The sequence below is a fragment of the Globicephala melas genome, chromosome 7 (assembly GCF_963455315.2).
Source record: "Globicephala melas chromosome 7, mGloMel1.2, whole genome shotgun sequence".
NCBI lineage: Eukaryota > Metazoa > Chordata > Mammalia > Artiodactyla > Delphinidae > Globicephala > Globicephala melas.
The window spans coordinates 103,473,428-103,493,385 of record NC_083320.1 but is presented as its reverse complement, the minus strand read 5'-3'; the positions used below and the strand labels follow the sequence as shown (position 1 = coordinate 103,493,385).

General features: G+C 47.0%; 1 protein-coding gene and 1 non-coding gene across 28 annotated transcripts in view; one reads left to right on the top strand and one right to left on the bottom strand.

Annotated features, from left to right (window-relative positions):
• Positions 1–19,958, top strand: part of CLASP1 (cytoplasmic linker associated protein 1) — a 264,028-nt gene that overhangs the window by 65,614 nt on the left and 178,456 nt on the right. The gene's annotated exons all lie outside the window — the stretch shown is intronic.
• LOC115843930 (U4atac minor spliceosomal RNA) lies at positions 19,558–19,683 on the bottom strand. Its single transcript, XR_004035925.1, has one exon. It is a non-coding gene; the product is annotated as a U4atac minor spliceosomal RNA (small nuclear RNA).

The following is a 19,958-nucleotide window of genomic DNA, read 5'->3' as shown; positions in this document are numbered from 1 at the left end:
AGGCTTCTAGGGTGTTCTGAGCTGCACCTTGGAAAGTTAAAATGTTATGGTGGTGTCTGAGCTGACCTGGGAACGACTCGGAGGTTACTAGGAAATAGCTTAGTGAGATGAGCAGTAATGAGGTTGGGAGTGGATTGATTACTGGCGTGCTGGGGGAAGTTGGGTAATAATTTGAGCCCTTGGCCTTGGAATGTAGATATTATCACCAAACTTCATAGTGGCATCTAAGAGTGATTTAAACTTGAGCTTGTGCTTTGCACACAACAGGTCCTTAAGATAATAAATTGATTTCATTTTCTCTACAGTGCCTACTGGTTTGGAACTTTGACTCTCCCTGAGCTAAGGATGTCCTGTGTGCAGACATCTAAGGCATTATGCCTGTGAATGATATCTTTTTAGTTCTCTCCCATAGCTCCCCTTGAAATCAGAGCCTTTCAGAAAAAGAGAGGGGCCCGGGTCATTTCCATTTAATGTTTATATTTGATAGACTAGTACTTGTAACACAGAGTGTAGTGCAGTAAAGAACACGTTACAACACACTGTAACTGTTGCTCATAAAGTACTTCCAGGATTTACGAGAATGAGAATTCAGGTTATACCCCTAGCTAGCATGTGATCTGATAATAGGGCCCAAGAAATGCATGGCCCTCTGAGGTTGGGCCAAAGACTCCCCTCATTTCCTCCCCATTTCTCTTCTTGTCCCCCTCCCTCCCCCGCCTTCACTGTGGGAGAACCTTGAAACAGTTGCTTCCCAGGCACCTGAGCCATTGATGGGCCGGTTTCATCAGAATTGTTTGGTAGCTGGGATTAAACCAGTGAAATCTGAGAAGGGTGCTGGAGATCCATTAATAGGACGCACAGCTGTCAATCTCAGAGAAGCCAAGGTCAGAGCTGGTGCTAATAACTCTTCCTGCAAGCTTCCCTTCCCAGAAACACCCCTGCAGGCCATCTTCTCTTGTGCTTTCTGGGAGTTTTCTCCTCAGATAAGAAAGGAACGGGGTGGGAGAGTTTGGGGTTAGCAGATGCAAACTATTATGTAGAGAACGGATGAACAACAAGGTCCTACTGTATAGCACAGGAAACTATAACTATATTCAATATCCTGTAATAAACCGTAATGGAAAACAATATGAAAAATAATATATATGTATAACTGAGTCACTTTGCTGTACAGCGGAAACTAACACAACATTGTAAATCAACTATACTTCAACTAAAAAAAAAAAGAAAAGAAAAGAAAGAAACGGACCCCAGGGCTCTTGTTTAGTGCCTTCCGTGCGGGTGACTTGCGACAGGCTTTCCCAAAAGGGAAAGCAAGGACTTAGAACAAGTTTTAGAATCTCCCCCCTTCTCTCTGTGTATCAGGACTCTTAAGTACTGCTGTAAACATCCAGACCGGGCAGGCCTCCTGACCACGACCCATGAGCTGTGTTGGGCGTCACTCAGCGGGGGGCCGGCCGCAGGGAGGGGATGGCCCTGCAGGAGACGGGGCCCTAGGCCAGCCCGGCCCAGCCAGGACAGGGGGGACGTGGAAGGTCAAGGGGAGCTCGGGGGTGGGGGGCAGGCGGCTTGAGGGCAGGGCGTCAGTTGGCTGTGGACGTGGAGAAGCTTATTTCAAAGATCATTTAGAGAGGTTTTTTAAATTTAATTTTAAAAAGTGCGCCTCTTTCTGCAGGCGCACACCTGCGCCTGTGGCTGTGCCGGTGCCCCTGGAGTCTGCGACAAGGTGGCCCAGGTAGCAGCTAAACACAGAGTGCTTTCGACACCTGTAGATGACTGGAGAAGGCGGTCACACCAGTTGCTAGCATTTGCTGAGAGCCGCGTGGTTTGGGGCATCGGGAGCAGAACAGGGCATCGCCCTGGCCTTGAGGGCCGCCTGCCTCAGGAGGCCATCTGTCCTTTTCGTCTGAGCCCATCCCCGTTTATGCCTGTTGTCCTGGTATCACTGTTAACAGCACCCCATTGACACCCAGAGTGCCCCAGTGTGGAGAAATTACTTGCTTGCCTTACTTGCAAGTCTGGTGGCGAGAGGCTAATTTGTAAACATTTATCTCATTACTACTGCTCATCTCACAATGAGCCTGACGTGCAAAGGGGCCTAGTCTGGCCGGTCGGTAGACCCCCTCCCCTGCCTGCCCCCACCCCTGGCACCCCCCTCGTCTACCTACTTTCTGCTTCTCTCCCACAGTCCCGAACCCTCCCTGCCTCATAGCTGCCCACACAGAGCCCAGAACTTGCTCAGCGTCCAGGAGGATGGGCACGCATCCCCACTGGAGCCCCTTTGGAGCAGACTGTGGGGTACGGCCTCCCCTCTCTTTTCTTCTTCTGGAATTGTCTTTGGGGAGAATTTTCATTTACCGATGGCCACTTGAGTGCCCCCTAGTCCCCCAGTTCTCTAGGGTATTTTGGAAAGAGCCTTCTGTGCTTCGATGCTGTCATTTTGATGGGCTGTCAGGAGGAGAGGTGGATACGCATGCGTGCTTGGGGTCCTGCCTTCAGCTCGGCACGCTGCTGGGCCCCGCTTCCTACTTGCCTCCACCCCTGGGAAGGAGACACGGTGCCATAGGAGGGGCTGGGCTGTGGAGCCCCCCCAGACCTGGGCGTCAGGACAGGCGGTAAGGCTGCCCTGAGATGGGGAAGCCGAGCACAGGATGGCGTCCGAGGCCCCTTCTGCCCGCGTCCTTCAATAATTGCTCCGCAGTGATTTTGAGTTAGGGAGACGCCCTGATTGTAGAAGCCAAACCTCTTTAGGATCATGATAGGCGATGGTCTCTGGTGGTGGGCTAGAGATGAACTGACAACGTCTTAGAACAGAATGGGAATCCTAAACGAGCCTTTGTGGAAGAATGGATACATGCTGGCTTCTCTCTTCCTTTTGTTTTTCATCATTGCCTTTGAGCAGATAGTGAATTCCTCATTTGAAATAATTCCATTGTGAACTTTTCATTTTCATCCCTCGCCCTTTTTGATTTATTTTCCCCCAGGTGTGGTCCTGCCTACTTTGGAAATTTGGAATCACAATTAGATATGAGTAGAAGGTGGTACAGAAGCTGGCTTCCCCAGAGCTGAGAATTCACCCCCAGTTCCCAGGGCCTTTTGTTTTCTAAGAGGCTGGAAGTTAGAAGAAATTAGAGCAGCAAGTTTTTTTTTGATTTCTCTGTCCTGCCTTAAAGGTTTCTACACTAGAACAAGTTAGCTTATTTTTCATAAATGAATTCATTAAGTGTGCAGGCGTGTATATTTTTTTACTTTTCGGCAAGGCCGCCGTGCCTTGTGTTTGAAAACATGAATGAACTTGCCGAGCGGAAGAGGAGGGGCTTGACCCACAGGGGCGGCTTCTGCTGGTTCTTCCCGCCTGCTCTCTCTCTTCGCTGTTACTTGCCCTCTGATAACATCACCTGGCTCTTACCTGCCTCTTTTTTCCAAGGTGATGTAGGCATTCCCAGCAAATCATCAGACAGTCGTTTTACAGCAGAGGAAGGAACTGACACCCGGGAGGGACTAGTAACTCCCTTTCCAGATTCTGAAAACGCAAAATGAAACAAAGGCAGGAAGGATTCCCTGTACCCAGCCGAGTCACTGAGAGCCAACACTTAAAAACAAAACCCAAACAGCAGTGAAACCCCAGAGGACAAAGCCCAGCTTAAGCGAAGCTTGCCTGTTGTGTTTCTGCACTCGTGTTTGATCCCTTAGTAAATAATTGAAGAATTTGGGACAGTTCCAAAATGGAAACGTTTCCCAGTCATATCCATCTGAGAGTGTTTGGAGGAGCTGTTCAGTATTCCACCCAGTTGAGTTTTTGTGGAGGGAAAAAAAGGACTCAGTGTTGTAGCAACTCTGTCATGTTCTAGCCCGACTCTGGCTTTGGAGTTTTTGTTCTTTGCTGGGTGACTAGATAAATTAGTGAAAGGCAGAATATAGGAGAAGGAGGAGGGGTGTAGTGGGGAGAACCAAATGTACTGACTGCCTGGTTCAGTGTCGTGTGCTAAGTATCAGTACGTTCTCTGAGTCAGCTCCTCCAGTCCTGGGAAGGGTGCACATCTCCCGCAAATGTTCAACCGCGCAGGAGGGCAGATGGTTACAGTCAGGCCAGGTCCCTGGGCTGTGTCCAGTCCTGGACTTTGCTCTAAGGAGAGAGAGGAGGCCACCAGCTTGTCAGGCTCTTGCACTAGAGTCCGTAGAAAAGCAATCTATTTTATGGGGCTTCCCTGGTGGCGCAGTGGTTAAGACTCTGCCTGCCAAAGCAGGGGACACGGGTTCGAGCCCTGCTCCGGGAAGATTCCACATGCTGCGGAGCAGCTAAGCCCATGAGCCACAACTACTGAAGCCTGCATGCCTAGAGCCCGTGCTCTGCAACAAGAGAAGCCACTGCAACAAGAAGCGCGCGCACCGCAACGAAGAGTAGCACCTACTCGCCGCAACTAGAGAAAGCCTGCGTGCAGCAGCGAAGACCCAACGCAGCCAAATAAATAAATAAATTTATTTAAAAAATATCTATTTTATATTGCAACCCATAGGAACACCTTAGGATTCAGAGGACAGACGCTCCACCCTGAGAGAAACCCCAGGACACAAGAACACCTTGTCTCACGTGAAGCCCTAACAGAAATGAAACCTTCCCTCATGAAAACCACTTCCCCTCTGCTTTTAGCATACCTGTGCCAGCAGACAGGTAGCGACCCCGACCCTCGTGGGTAGATGTGCCAGTCATGGGAAGAAACGGGTGATTTTCCACAAGAGAGGACAGTGAACATATTAATTATAGCTTTAGAAAACCCTTTAGATACCAGCATTATCCTTTATTTAGGAAGCCTGGACTCGCCCTTATGTCATCTGCAAGTGCTTGTCTTATTGTCTCTGAGTTTTCCTTTGACGCTGGTGGTACGAGACCAGTGCCCCTCAGGATTCCCTTTTAAGTCACTGCAGTATTTAGGGTGGGGGAGGAGGGCCTTAGGATGGGGTGTGTAGCCAGGGATTCTTCTTCCCAGAGCCTTAGTCACGAGTCTCACTCCTAACTCGGGAGAGATGGATCTCAAGGATCAAAGACATAGCCACCTGTAAAGTTTTCCTTTTTTTTTTTTAAAGTTGATTTACAATGTTGTGTTAATTTCTGCTGTACAGCAAAGTGATTCAGTTATACATATATATATTTATATATATATATACATTCTTTTTCATATTCTTTTCCATTATGGTTTATCACAGGATATTTATCATAGTTCCCTGTGCTGTAGGACCTTGTTGTTTATCCATTTAAAAAAAAATAAATTAATTCATTTATTTATTTTTGGCTGCATTGGGTCTTCGTTGCTGTGCGGGGCTTTCTTCTAGTTGCGGCGAGCAGGGGCTACTCTTTGTTGCTGTGCGCAGGCTTCTCATTGCGGTGGCTTCTCTTGTTGTGGAGCACGGGCTATAGGCGTGCGGGCTCAGTAGTTGTGGCTCGTGGGCTCCAGAGCGCAGGCTCAGTAGTTGTGGCACACGGGCTTAGCTGCTCCGCGGCATGTGGGATCTTCCCGGACCAGGGTTCGAACCCGTGTCCTCTGCATTGGCAGGCGAATTCTTAACCACTGTGCCACCAGGGAAGTCCCTGCTGTTGGTTTCTAATCGGATACTTTTGATTTGTTGAAAGACGTTTCCTCCAGTTCTTTAGTTGCTAATAGGTCATAATCATAATCAAAAGCAGAAATGAGAGTTCAAGCTTCTCTTTATTCTTCTTCATTTCCGCGAGGTGTTTTTGCTCTGGTGCTGGGCCTTGTGGCCTCATTTTTCTTCCTGGGATTCTCCCTCTTCTCGGCGCCCTTTCCTACCTACACCTTTATTGTTTATAATTTCCCTTCTCCCATTCCCCAGAACAATCCAGGCCATCCTCATCCATTTATTTTACACATATTTTGGGTGTTTATGATGAGGAAGCCTTTTAAATTTTGTGATGGACAATGAGAGCATTCCAGTTGTGTTAAGATTTCTGGGGGTTGGTTGCGAGTGGCCATCAGCATACCCTAGCTCCTGACACCTGCCCAGTAAAAAGAACTGTCAAAACTGGTTTAAGACACCGACTGCGGTTAATTCCCCGGGTTTCTGTCTGCCACGTCACACTCGGGCAGGCCTTGGATCGTCAGGCTTTGGATACCACATTTTAGTACCTCTCCCAGCATCCTCTATCTCCTCCTCTGCTGTCCTTTGTGGTGTGACCTGAAACGCCTATCAATGATAGACACATTCCCTTAACTTCTGAATCTCCTCCTTCAGTCTATAAAATAGGCTCACGTGTCTACCATTTGAAGAAGAAACAACCACCACCTTTACTTGACCAGCAGAGTCTTCAGGCTGCCATACTGAGTTTTGCCGGCGCTTGGACTTTCCCACATTCGGTCTCGACCCGATATCCCCGTCACTCTTCGTTTCACATGTCTGATCTCTCCTCCCATGAACTTGCGGATGGACTAAGGAATTGCCAAAGCCAGAGTTCTTTGCACCCTGATCTTACGTGACTTCTTACCTGATCAGGCCCCACTGGTGACGCTGTCTTCTTCACTGGCTTTTGATGCCACCTGAGTGAGTTCTTTTTCCAGCAGCTCTTCTTCATCTACTTCGTGGATACCGCCTCCTCCAGCCCTTGCAGACGTGGGTGTTCATCAGGATGCCAGCCTCAGTCTTCCCTCTGCGTGCTGCGCGTTCTCACTGGCGACTCTCATTCCTGTACGTGTTCCCAGACCCATATCTGCACCCTACACTTCCCTCCTGGGCTTCAGGTGGCAGACACGTGCCTGCAGGATATTTCTGTGTTGATGTCCCATCAGGCCCGGAGCTCAATGTGTCAGAAACAGTTCAGCTCCTTCTGCTGTCACACAGACCTGCCCCCAGTCCCCCCGCCTCATCTCGGGGTATGACACAACCATCGGCTTTGTTGCGCAGCCTAGAAACCTGCAGTCTCTGTCCTTGTTGCACCCAAAGTCCTCCCTGCCTCCAATTCGTGCTCCCCATCTTTGCAAAAATGAGCTTTCAAAACTGCAAATATATCATTTCACACTCCCCTATCCTTATCCCTGTCCTCCTTCCATCCCATCCCCTTTTTTCTTCCAAACTTTCAAATCTTTCAGTGGTTCCCCAGCACCTCAGGGTGAAATTTCTAAGTTCTTAGGATGCTCTGAACTTTGTTTCCTTCCAGACTCTATAAAGTTTTTGGATTTCTCTCTTATTAGTGGGATTGGATAAGTTTCCTTAACTTTGCATGTGATCCTTGCCCAGTTTTGTAGAGTTTTGCGAGCTTTTAGAATGAATTGGGAATCTTCTACCTCTCAGTGCTAGAATGTTTGTGGGTGGAGATGTCACTTGTAACAGGGTTGAAAGGAAAAATGGTTTCTTCTGGTTTGACCGTGGTGGGCACAGCCATGGCACCAATAGAGACGATGCTATTTTGGACCCGGTGTTGTAGTGAGGAAACAATTGCAGGGGGGAGATTAAACACTGCAGATGGCGTAAACCATTTTACAGCTCACATACCGCACATACTCTTAAAATTAAAAAAAAAAATTGTGTTAAAATATACATAACATAAAACTTAACCATTTTAACTGCTTTTAGTTGTACAGCTTAGCGGCTGTAAGTATATTCACGGTGTTGTTCAACCATCACTACTGTCCATCTCCAGAACCTTTTCATCATCCCAAACTGCATCCATTAAACAATAACTTCCCATTTCCCCCTCCCACCAGCCGCTGGTAGCCACTACTTTCTTTCTGTTTTTCTTTAATTGAAGTATCGTTGATTTACAATATTAGTTTTAGGTGTACAGCATACACTGTTCTCCTTTCTGTCTCTAAGAATCTGCCGTTTCTTGACACATCCTATATCTGGAGTCACACAGTATGTGTCCTTTTGTGTCTGCTTTATTTCACTTGCCTTAACGTTTGCAAATACTCTCGAACTTGATTTTTACCTGGGAACGAAGGGGAGGACAGGGCCACGTTTACTATGTGTGGTTCACTGTGGCATGTCGTTGAAATTGATTGCTTCAGTAATTTTCCCAGTCACCGGCAGAAGGGGATATTAGGTATCCCATTTTACAGATGCATATATGGACTTGGAGACGTTAACATTCTTGAGGGCCCATGGCTAGTAACCGTGGTGGTGCCATGTTTTGAACCCAGTCTTGTCTGACTCCAAAGCCTACTTATTGTATTCTCTGTCTGCTGCTTGGATCTCCACCCCCGCGCCCACCCCGCCCCCACCCCATACTGGGTTTCTGATGGTGGAGCATTCTGCTGGGCTTGTCCTGAACTGTGTGGCTTGCACATCTTACCGGGTGTGGTTCACACCTTGCCTGTCCCCATCACAGTGACCTGAAAGCTTTCCCCTTGAGTTCAGACAGGATAGCCATCAGCTACTGTGGGTAGTAGTTTTGCTGATTGGTGCAGTTCAGTGAATGGATTTTTCCATAAAATGTTCTTCAGATACCTAGCCTTGTGGAAGCTTTGATTCACAGATCATTCTTACGAAGCATCCTGAGCAGAGTGTGATGGAATCTGGCTAGCTCTGAAATGGAGTCTGAGGGACTTGGGAGTATGTCATGTTAACTGTCACTTTTCCCCTGATTGCAGTAAGATGCGTCCTAAAAAGTGGGACCCGGAGGGTTTCTTTCTGTTCTATTGTTGCCTCATTTCCCATCAGGGTGAGGTAAAATTCCTCACAGTTGAGGCCACCTTCACTTTTTAGACGAGTGGGCTTCGTAGTGGGCACAGGGTGGGCCCTGGCACTGCAGTATTTTCCAAGTGAGAAATAAAGCAAATTGATGGGATTCATTCATTTACTCAACAACTAAGGTTCTGGACTATAGCAACGAGTAACTAGATACAAGTTCCTTTCTTCATGGAGCTTACTTCGCACTTGAGGGAAAGAGCCCACAAGCAAGTCAGCTGAGTGAGTTTTCATAGACTACGGGGAAGTGAGAAGTGCTTTGGAGAAAAGTGAAGCCGAGTGGGCCGAGGGCGTGCACGCATACCCATGGTATTCAGTAGGGTGGTTGGAGCGGGCCTGGCTGAGAACATGGCACTGGGACAGAGACTGGGTGGGATGTTGGGACGGGCTGGGTGGCAGCCTTGGGGAAGGGCATTCCAGGCAGAGAGAGTGTCTGGCATGGGGAGGAAGCAGCTGGGAGGCCAGTGAGGGGAGGGGGTGGGCATCGGGGAGACCAGTTCTTACACAACATGGAGCCATTGGCGGGTTTTCAACAGAGGACATGCTATGACTTAACTTTTAGACGGACATTCTGGTCGCGTGGTGAGAATAGATGGAAGGGAGCCCGGGGTGGAAGGAAGGATCCAAACAGGGTAGAGTGACGGTGCTTTGCTGTTGGCCATTGTGTTTGGGGTTGTTCACTGGAGCGCGAAGCTCGTACCATTCACATTATTCCCTGTCTTACCCAGGCACCCCCAACCACTTCCTCCAAATTTGCTGGCATCATGGTCGATGCTGGTGATTCAGAAATGATGGAGATACGGAACCTGTCTTTAGGGAGCGCTCAAGCTAGGCTTTAGGCACTAGAGAAACAGATGGTTTAACAAACCAGAGGTCGCAACCGCTACGAGAGCAGTGTGCGGTGGGTGTGCGGGACGTACCGCCTTCCGTCCCGGGCTACTGGGTATAGGCGGGAGGGCGCTGGAGCAAGTGATGCTTGAAGTGAGCCTTGAGAGGCACGAGAGTGACACAGAGAGAAAGCACAGTGCTTCAGGCAGGGACCCGTGTCAGTGAGAGCTGGCACATTCGGGAAAGCTGTGGTTGATGACTGGCCCACAGAGCGAATTGAGGTGTGTGGACTGTGGGCTCTTCAGAGCGTTCTCCGCAGCACCGATGGGCCTCTTGGCCCACGCAGGCTGCACTGCTTCCCATCACAACTCAGCTCCTGACCCAGCTGTTGGCCTTGCTTCCTTCTGCCGCAGGCACCACTTCAGGATCATTTCCGGATTGATAGATAACAAATACCTACCTTTGGCAGGTGTAATGAATTCTTCTTCCACAGTCCCATCACCAGAAAGATCAGAGTAGAGTGCTTTTAAAACAAGTAACTGATTTTTCTTTTACAGCTCTATCGAGGTATAATTTACCTGTTAATCATACATACAGTTCAGTTATTTTTTAGTAAATTTACGGAGTTGTACAGCCATCACCGCAATCCACTGTTAGAGCGTTTGCCCATCCCTCGGAAAGATCCCTTGCCTCCGCCTGCAGGCATTCCCCACCCCCACCTGCAGTTGTACGTGACCATTTCTCTACTTCCTGTCTCTGTAGATTTGCCTTTTCTGAGCATTTCGTGTAAATGGGATCATACAGTAGGTAGTCTCTTATGTCTGATTTCTTTATCCTGTATTCCAGGTTCATGGATATTATAGCGTGCATCAGTACTAGTTTGTTCCTCTTCACTGTGAATGGTATTTGATCGTGTGGATGTACCACATTTTGTTTCTCTAGTCATCAGTTGACGGGTGTTTGGATTATTAGCACTTCTTGGCTCTTAAGAGTGATGCCCACTTTTTTGCCAGAAGGGCGTCCAGTCAGCCGAGGGTTCTCTGGGGAAGGTGCACACGAGAGCGATTTCGGTTTGGGGAGTGTCCTTACAAACTTAACTGTTCTTGCCTCGCCCTTTCGGAAGACTGGTGGAGTAATGAATGTTACTGGAGCCACGTGGTAGCTGAGTGGCCTTGCCCAGTTGCCTGTTTCCTTAGCTGGGAGGTGGGGATGCTTATAGGTGCGGTGCTTGGTACAGGGTATCGTGAGGATTCAGTGAGATAATAGGGAGAATATGTGCAAGGTAACGGTTCATTTTCCCCATGAGCCCCCCAGCCGCCAACACCCACCCGTGTGCTGCCCCTGGGGAAGTGCTTGGGGATGAGAGGGGCTGTGTTAGGACCGCCCCGCTTCGAGTGGTCTGTGGTCTTTGGAGAGAGGTGTGGAGTGCCCGTGAAGTAGAGGGCTGGGGAGGAGCCCAGAGGCTGGAAGAGCTCCCGGGAGGGGAGCGGGGTGGGGGGCTCTTAGGAGACCCCGTAGGCCTGGCTGACTGGCTGGCTGGAGGAGAGGAGTGGGGAGGTCAGCTTAGAAGCATATTGGGAGAATTTTAAAAGCCCACGTGGAAGACTTGGGTCCTTGTTTAATCCCTTGGGCAGCCATGAATGCTTTGGTGCCTGATCTCACATTTATGAGATGCGTCTGGAGGAGGGAGGTTGCAGATTTAGGGGCCTTTGGCCGGATTCCACCCACGAAATGTGTTTTTGGGCTCCCCAGTCCTTTAAATTCATTCAGAAAGTTGCCCGTGTTTAAAATCTGGCCATCTGGCCACGCTGGCTTCAGTTCCCACCTGGTGTCATGTGAGCAGGGCTTCCCGAGGAGTCCGGGTTTCCGTGGTTAGGTGCCGCCTCATCTCTCCCTGCTTGAGTTGCAGCCGTGGGTCTAGAGCTGTGCTGGATGGCACGGTGGCCTTGAGCCCCGTGCGGCTGTTGAAAGTTACATTAAGGAGCTCGATGGTTTAAGCAAAATTTAAGATTCTTTTTCCCATTCACACGAGCCACATTTCACTTGCTCAGTAGCCATATGTGGTTAGTGGCTGCTGATTTGTACAGCACCAATCTGGGACATTCCTGTCACTGCTGAACATTGTATGGGGCTGGTCCAGATCTTTGAACAAAGGTTACTGACTCTGCCTCGCACTGTGTTCAACCCCGGCCTCCTGGGCTCGCTGGGCCTGTTGCTGCTCGTGTGTGAAGTGAAGTGGTTTGATGATGGATGATCCTTTCTAATGGTAAGACCCTGGTGTATGGGCAACAACAGGTAACAAGCCTATCACTTTGTGAGACCCATTAATCTCACATTAAGTACTTATATTTTAACAGACTTTTGTGGCTCAAAAAGTGTCTCCGGCGGCCATTCCAGAAGAGGGATTTAAAAAGTCAGCGGCCCAGAGGCATCTGGCTGGCACGAGTGTCCCAGGAGTCGCTGGGTGAAGCTGTGAAGGACAGCATGCTTGTGTGAACAGTTCTGCTGTCTTGCATGAACGCACAGGGTCACCGACTTTGTCACACTCTTCTTGGGTATCTGTGTTGTGCTTTTATTCTTGGGATTGAAAGTGAGTGCACTGTAAGAGTACTAATTGATTTCCCCCTTACTTAATAAGGTTGCAGTGTAGAGTCTTAAAATGACAACAAAATGTATAGAGTCAGCAGCCTGTGGCCCCATAGGGCACCTAGTGCATTATGGTAAAAATAATGCTAGTCAGGTGTACAGCGTGTGTTCTTTTTCAGAACCTGTCCTGAGGAGATAAGTGCACGTGTGCGGACGTGTGTACCCATCACAGTGTTGATTAAGATAATGACTATGGGTAGGGGCTTGGCGGCTCGGTTTAGTGATTATGGTGCCTGCACACAGTGGGGTATCATCCAGCCACTGAAAATGGGGTGGAGATCTGTATGTATAGATCTGGGGCGATTTCCATGGCATACGAACCGTTTCTGTAGAACTCACAGCACAGACATGTGCACACGTGTACATGCGAGATGTCTTGAGGGACAGTCATCAGCATGTTGACAGTTGGGTGATGAGATTTCAGGCGCCCTCACTTTCATCTTTGGGGTTGTTCCCCCTCGGACTGTTCCTCTCTTTGCTCAGTAGGCTGTGCTTTTTTGTTTTTTATTTTTTGAAAGTGCTGCTGTCATAAAGAAGGGAACAAACACTTACTGAGTGCCTACTGTATGCCAGCCATTTTGTTAAAACTCTTAACCCTCCTGTGTACTCTTTGAGGGAAAGGTGTTTTATTCTGACTTTACTGATGAAGCACGTGAATCCTGGAGACGGAGCAGCTCATTTGGGCAGTAGACGTGGCAGAGCTGGGATTCAAGCCTGGATCTGTACTCACAGCACCCTTGGACTTTTCCTGTTTTGGGCATTATCAGAGCATCAGAGACGTTTGGAACTGAGACTGACTTTATCTGGTAGTGGCAGAGAAGAAACGTGACCTGCCCAAGGTCTTCAGCTAGCTAGAGAGAGGTGAGGAGGGCTAAAAGGTGGGGTTTTGTGATACTGTGATTTTGCTGTGCTGAGAATAGCCTTGATCAAGTCAGGAAGCCCCCCCCTCTACCCCGCTCCAGTTCCATCACTACCCAAACTTTATGACCTTGGTTAAGTCTCTCTACCTCTTTTTTGAATTTTCCTCGCTTGCAAAATAAGGGCAGTATGTTCTACATCTCAGGTTATTGTGAGATTATTCAGATTCATCCAGAAGTGCCTTAAAAACAATAAAATACGATATGAATGCAAAATATTATTTTTATTCCAGCCAGTCTGGTCTTCCGAGGCTCAAGAAGTGACCTGTTCATCCAGCCTAGCTTGTCCCTTATGGACATTTTTTGGGGAAAAGGATTTAGAATTTCTTTCTTTTTTATTTTTTTGCGGTACGCAGGCCTCTCACTGTTGTGGCCTCTCCCATTGCGGAGCACAGGCTCCGGACGCGTAGGCTCAGCGGCCGTGGCTCACGGGCCCAGCTGCTCCGCGGCATGTGGGATCTTCCCGGACCAGGGCACGAACCCGTGTCCCCTGCATTGGCAGGTGGACTTTCAACCACTGCCCCACCAGGGAAGCCCTAGAATTTCTTTCTTTGATCATTGAGCAGATGTTATACCGTGGAGAGAGAACTGTGGTTGGTTCCATTTTGGTGCTTTGACTTGTAGTTTAGAAAGTAAGTAAGGCAGAGACGAGGTCCAAGCCACTTGTCACAGACTTTTATATATAGGTCAAGTGGTCCAGGGTCACTCCCACTTTTCTAGTTTTTAAAACCTTTTAAAAAATTGTGAGCTGTATTTAGAAAGTGCATAAAATGCAAATGCACAGTTTAATGAGTTGTAAAGCTAACAGCTCTTTAATTGCCATTCGGGACAAGAACTGGAACATTGCCAGCACTCCCCGAAGTTACCACTCTCCTGACTTGTATGGTATCACTCTCTTGCTTTTCTTTTTTGGTTTTATCATCTAAATATGTACCTTAAAATTATAGTTTATGTTTGCTTGTTGTTGGACTTACACAAAAGTGTATATACAGGCCTTTTCACTCATTATTATAGATTTATCTCTGCTGTTGAGCATAGCTTTGATTCATTTATTTTGATTGATTATTGTATTCCCTGGCATGAAAACCACAACTTTCACATTCTACAGTAGATGGACACATGGATTTCTAGTTTTTGGCTATCACGAATGGGGCTGCTCTGAGCATTTTTGTGCATTTCTCCTGTTGTACACGTGCATGCATTTCTGTTGGGCATATTCCTAGCAGTGGAATAGCTGTATCTCCAAATTTGGGAGATATACCAAGATGTTTTCTGAAGTGTTGGTTGTACCAGTTTACATTCTACCAGGCCAAGTTTCCATGGAAACACGTTCTTGTCAACACTTGGTCTTGTCGTTCTTTAATTTTAGCCATTCAGGGAGTATGCAGTAGTGTGTCATTGTATTTTAGTTTATGTTTCTCTGATGAGTAATGGAGGTTGAACAACTTTTCATGTACTTAGGAACATTGATATCTTTTGTGAAGGGCCTGTTCAAATATTTTGCCCATTTTTCTACTGGGTTGCTTGTTGATTGGGCTTGTAGGTGATCTGTATATTTTCTAGAATCAACCTGTTGTTGCTTATTTGTTTTATAAATATCTCTTTCCAATGTGACTTGCCTTTTAACTTCCTTAGGGTGTTTTGGTATACCACAGTTCCTAATTTTAATTTGGTCCAGTGCATCGCTCTTTCTTTTAATGGTTTATGTTTACTGTGTCCTGATACTTTCTCCTATCCTGGGATCATGCAGCTGTTTTCCTGTGTCATTTGCTAAAAGCTTTATTGTTTTGTTTTCCACACTTATATCTATACCAGGAGTTCATCTTGACGTATGGGGTGAGAGAGGAGTTAGTTTCTGTTTTATTCTAGATAGATACTCAGTGGGCCCAGGGTTCTCACTCCTCTATAGTGCACACTTTGTCATAAAGAAGGTGCCCATATATGCATGAGTCTGTTTCTTTATTCTGTTCTGTTGCTATATTTGTCTTTTCTTGAGCCGATAGCACATTCTTGCTGTTTTATAGTAAATCTTGATATCCCATGGGAGCGAGTTTCACCAGCTTGTGTCCTGCCATTTGCATTTCCACATAGATTTTGGAATCAACTTGTGAACTTCCTAAAGAAAAATTATAGTTGGGATTTTGAGTGGAATTTTATGTGTAGATCAATTTGGGGAAAATGGAAATTTTGCAATACTGAGTATTTCAGTCTGTAGCTTCTCTCTGTTTATTTTGGTCATCTTTAATTTTTCTTTCTTTTTTTTTTATCATTCCATAGCTTTTGGGGTAGAGATTTATTTTGGCTAGATTTATTCCTAGGTGTTAATTTTTATGCAATTAAGAATGGAAACTTAAGATTTCCTTTTTTGGCTTGTTGTTGGTATAGAAATGTAATTGTTTTTTGCCGGGTGAGGGTACATTGACTTTGTATTAATCAGTCTTGCTAAACTCACTTATTTTATAATATACCTGTAGATCTTCTGGATTTTCTACTTACAATTTCCATTAGTAATGACAGTTTAGCTTCTTCTCTATGAGTTTTATACCTTTAATTTTTTTCTTGCCATAAAGCTTTAGCTAGGACCAGTGTTGAAAAGCAATTGCAGAATGGATGTTTTTGTCCTGTTCCCCATATCAAAGGGGAAACTTGCAGTATTTCATCAAGTGTGGTGCTTGGTTTGATACTTGGATCAAAATTTGGCTCTTCCCACCTTTTAGCTGTTGTGAATAATGTCGCTCTGAGCGAGTGTACAAGTATCTGTTGGAATCCCTGCTTTCACTCCTTTTGGGTTTATAGCCAGAAGTAGAATTGCTGGATCATACGGTGAATCTGTGTTTAATTTGGGGGACCTGCACACCGTTTCCCACGGGGACTGCACCACTGTGTATTCCTACCAGCAGTGAATGCACAAGAGTCCCAGTTTCCCCACATCTTCACCCACAGTTGTTTTCTGTTTCTGTTTTTTGGGGGATAGTAGTGACCCAGATGTGTGTCCACTATTGCTTCTTGCCTAGCGTTGCTGACCTCTCCTTTTGAACTCCTTTTCAACTTACGTTAGTTCTGTTTTTCTCTATCTTTGGTCTCTTACCTCCTCTTTTGAATTGTCCATCCTTTTGTCTCTCTGGGCTTCATTCTGGATTTTTTTCTGCAGACTCAGTTTCCTGTTTACTTTTCCCTTCGTCTATATCTAGTGTGTTTTTAAGCCCATCCATCGAGTACTTAACTTTGGATTTCTCTCTCCCCAATTTAAATCATGTGTTTTGTTTTCTTATACATAGTAAGAATTGTTATTTTAACATCTGTTTCTAATTATTCTCATACGCATAGTTCATATGGATCTTTGTTTCTGCTAGTTTTCATTTACAGTTGTCCTGTGTACCTGGTTGTCTTTGGCTGTGTTTTGGACATTGTATTTGAGAATTGTCTACAGAAGTAAATTGAGGACTAGACGAGGATTATATACTCTCCATCCAGAAATGATTTGTGTTTTTATCTGCCAGGGGCTTTAGGGCACCAGCAATCTAATAAGATCATTTCTATCTGCTGTGAGGGATTGGCATTTTTCTGGGTCACCCAGATTCTTGGAAGCTGGCCTGCAGTACATCTGGAGGCTGTTTTATTTCCAATTCACTCTCCAAGTGTATAGCCATTTGGATTTCCAACCCAAGGTATAGGGGTTTATCTGGGCCACTAGTCTTCGAGGGCTCTGGAGTGCATGTTCTAGATAATGTGGTTATCACAAGTAATCAATCCTCAGTGTCTTGGTTGCCCCGTCCCAGTGTATAAATGGCCCTAGGGCAAAAGTAGACCATTTGCTGTAGGCTCATCTCTCTGGATTTTACTTTTCTTATGTTTTGTGAGCCGGTGGTTCTTCTGTGCCTCCTTAGTTCTCTGATGTTTCCAAGAAGATGTTCTTTTATATGATATCCAGCATTTGTAGTTGTTTTTAGCATGAGGGGTGGTCTGAGTTACTTAGCCATTATTACCTCCTTTTAAAAGTGTCTTTTAAAAGTTATAAAGGAACTGTGTTGGACCTTGAGAACACATCTGTTCTAATTCATCACTAGTCAGTAAAGTAGGGCTTTATTGGTCACTTACCATGAGCCCGGTATTGTGCTATATGTTACAGAAGTTTTGAGGAAATACAAGGCATGGTATTTCTTACATTCAAGGAGTTTAGCTGGGGACACAAGTGTAAACTCAGAAAATTAAATAGAGTATTGGAGGAGGTGCTCAAGCGTCATACAGAGTTGATGGCTTAGTGAAAACTACTGGCAGAGTGGTGGTGTGAGCCTGGCCCTCTCTCTGCCGCTGTCCCCTCCGTCCTGGCCATCTTCACCATGGTGGGCACAGGGCCCTGTCACTCCCCCTTCACATTCCAGCTCTGCGGTGGCTCCCCCACTGTGTTTGGGACCTAGCTGCGGCCCTTCCGGAGCTTCCTCCCTGGCCCCTCCCCCGCACCCGTTCCCCTCCTCCCACCCCATGTGCTCTTCTCTCTTTGCAGGGAGGTCTTCTCTTCCTTTGGTGTGAGGCTAGGTCTTCAAAGCTTATGAGCCTGGTGCAGTGAAAGCCCTTCTGGGAAGCCGCCTCTGGGAATCGACCCCAGTCCCTGTCCCCGGGACTCATAGGCGTGGCCTCCACTGACCTGAATCAGTACCTGTTTCCTCTGGCAGGGGCAGTGACAGTGCTGCGGTGCTAACAGCCAACAGGTGGAGTGGTCGGGCCCTTTCCCCTACGAGGTAGCTGTTACTCTTTCCCCCATTTAACAGGTCAGAAAACTGAGGCACAGAGAGGCTTCACGGCTCCTAATTAGAGTGGTCTTCTAGGCAATGACTTCACTCATTTATCCCTCTCTTCACTAGGGAAACAGGAACATAGAAGGGCCTGAGCTGTGAAGATAAACATGCATGGTAGTGGTTCCTTTCCTGCCCCAGCGGGGCTATGACTAAGGGAGAACTGGACAAGTGTGTGCGGTGGTTGATTCTGCTGTGAGGGTGCCTGGACTGTGCTCCAGCCTCTGCGGTCCTAGTGCTCTGGAGCTCGGCTGCATCAGTCAGCCTCATCTTCCCGGACAGTCTGTGGATTCCCCAGTGTCTCTGGGTGGGACTGTTGGGGAACGTTGCAGTCTAGGATTTAGCCAGGGCTGCCGTGGTTGGACCTGCTGGCAAACCTTGATCCTGGAAAAGCTTAAAGTCTGTTTCCCCCAAATTCCACGAGTAGGTAAACCAACATGGGCTGGCATATGTGAAAAGGCCATAGTCCTCTTGCAGCTAAGTCTTGAGGGATTATACTTAAGGCAGGTATTAATAGTTCTGCCACGAGGAACACTCCCCCCTCCGACCAGTAGTGCATCCAGACCGATGCTTAGGATTTTATCAGGAAAAGGCCAGTTCCACATCATTGAGAGGCTACTCTTTTTATAAAATAAACTTAAATTTTTAGAACAGTTTCGCATTGACAGAAAAATCCCATTATATATCATTCACCTCTAACACTGGTGGGGTATATTTCTTAAACCCAATAAAGAAATACTGACAGATTATTATTAACTTAATGTCCATAGTTTGTTCAGGTCTTAAGTAAGTTTTACCTGACGTCCTTATCATCCCAGGATATGACGCTCCACTTTATTATTGTGTCTCCTAGGCTCCTCCTTTTGGCTGTGACGATTTGACTTTCCTTGTCTTTGACGACTTCAAGTGTTTTGAAGTGTACTGATTAGGTATCTTGCAGGATGTCTATTGGGATCGAATGTGGGCTTGTGAGTTCTTATGCGAAGGATCACAGACCTTCTAATCACATACGCAGCATAGGTCCTGCCGATGTGATTTTGTGGCTGTTGGTGTTGACTTTGCTCATCTGGTTGAGCTACCGTTTCAGAGGCTTTTCTCATCGTACGGTTAGTATTCTTCGGAAGAAGAGTTAAAACCTGGTACCTAGTCGTCCGTAGCTCATAAGTCATTATTTTAAAGTGTTTTCCACCGTACCATTACAGACACAAAACCTGTCGAACGACAGTTGTTTCTTTAAGAAACGTTAAGAGGTGTGTCTTAAGATTTTTACGTTGCCAATTCCTTGCAAGAATAGTGCGTGAACTGTGGTGACTAGTGAACAAACTTGGATTACTTGTTTTCGAAGCGGTGAATTTAAGAACTGAACCAGCAAAACCTAACGTTTTCGCTTTTATCGAAACGCAGGAGCCAGGGAGATACAAAAACTCATGATTGTTATTATCTGAGATCTCCTCCAGTAACTTAAGAGTAGCTCTCAAAATAAACTTACACAACGCAGAAGCGTTATCTACTGGCAGTGAATTTCGGAGGGTTCGCCCGGGAAAAGAGACAAAGAAATCGGAGCTCTCTTGAAGCTGCTAGCACCCCCTTAAAATAGAAACAGCTTTACAACCGTTTTTACACAACTCGGAAAAACTGCTTTTGAACTTTGACCTCGTGGAAAAGAGAAAATTCTTTTTTCCAAAAATTGCACCGAGGTAAAGCTTAGCTTTACCAGGTGCGAGCGTGTTGCATAGGCGTTAGCAGTACTGCCCTCGCTAAACGCTCATCGGACAGTAGCGCAACCCCAAGAAAAGGATGGTTAGCGCCGGCGCTCTTCGCGCCGCGAGAAGCAGGCGCCAACACCGGGTAGGCTTGTGGCGACTAACCCGAGCATTCCACCGCAGCCGCCCGGCAGCCGGCGCACCTCTGCTGATCTCGGCTCCCGAAGCTCGCCACGAACTCTGCGTTTTCGGAGGCTTCGGAAGGTCGCAAAGGGGCCGCTCAGTGTTACCCAGAAGGCCACGCGCCAGCTGCGAGCTGATATGCATATGTGCTCTCCGCCGGGGCGGGGCCTGCAGGGGGCGGGGCCTCAGCG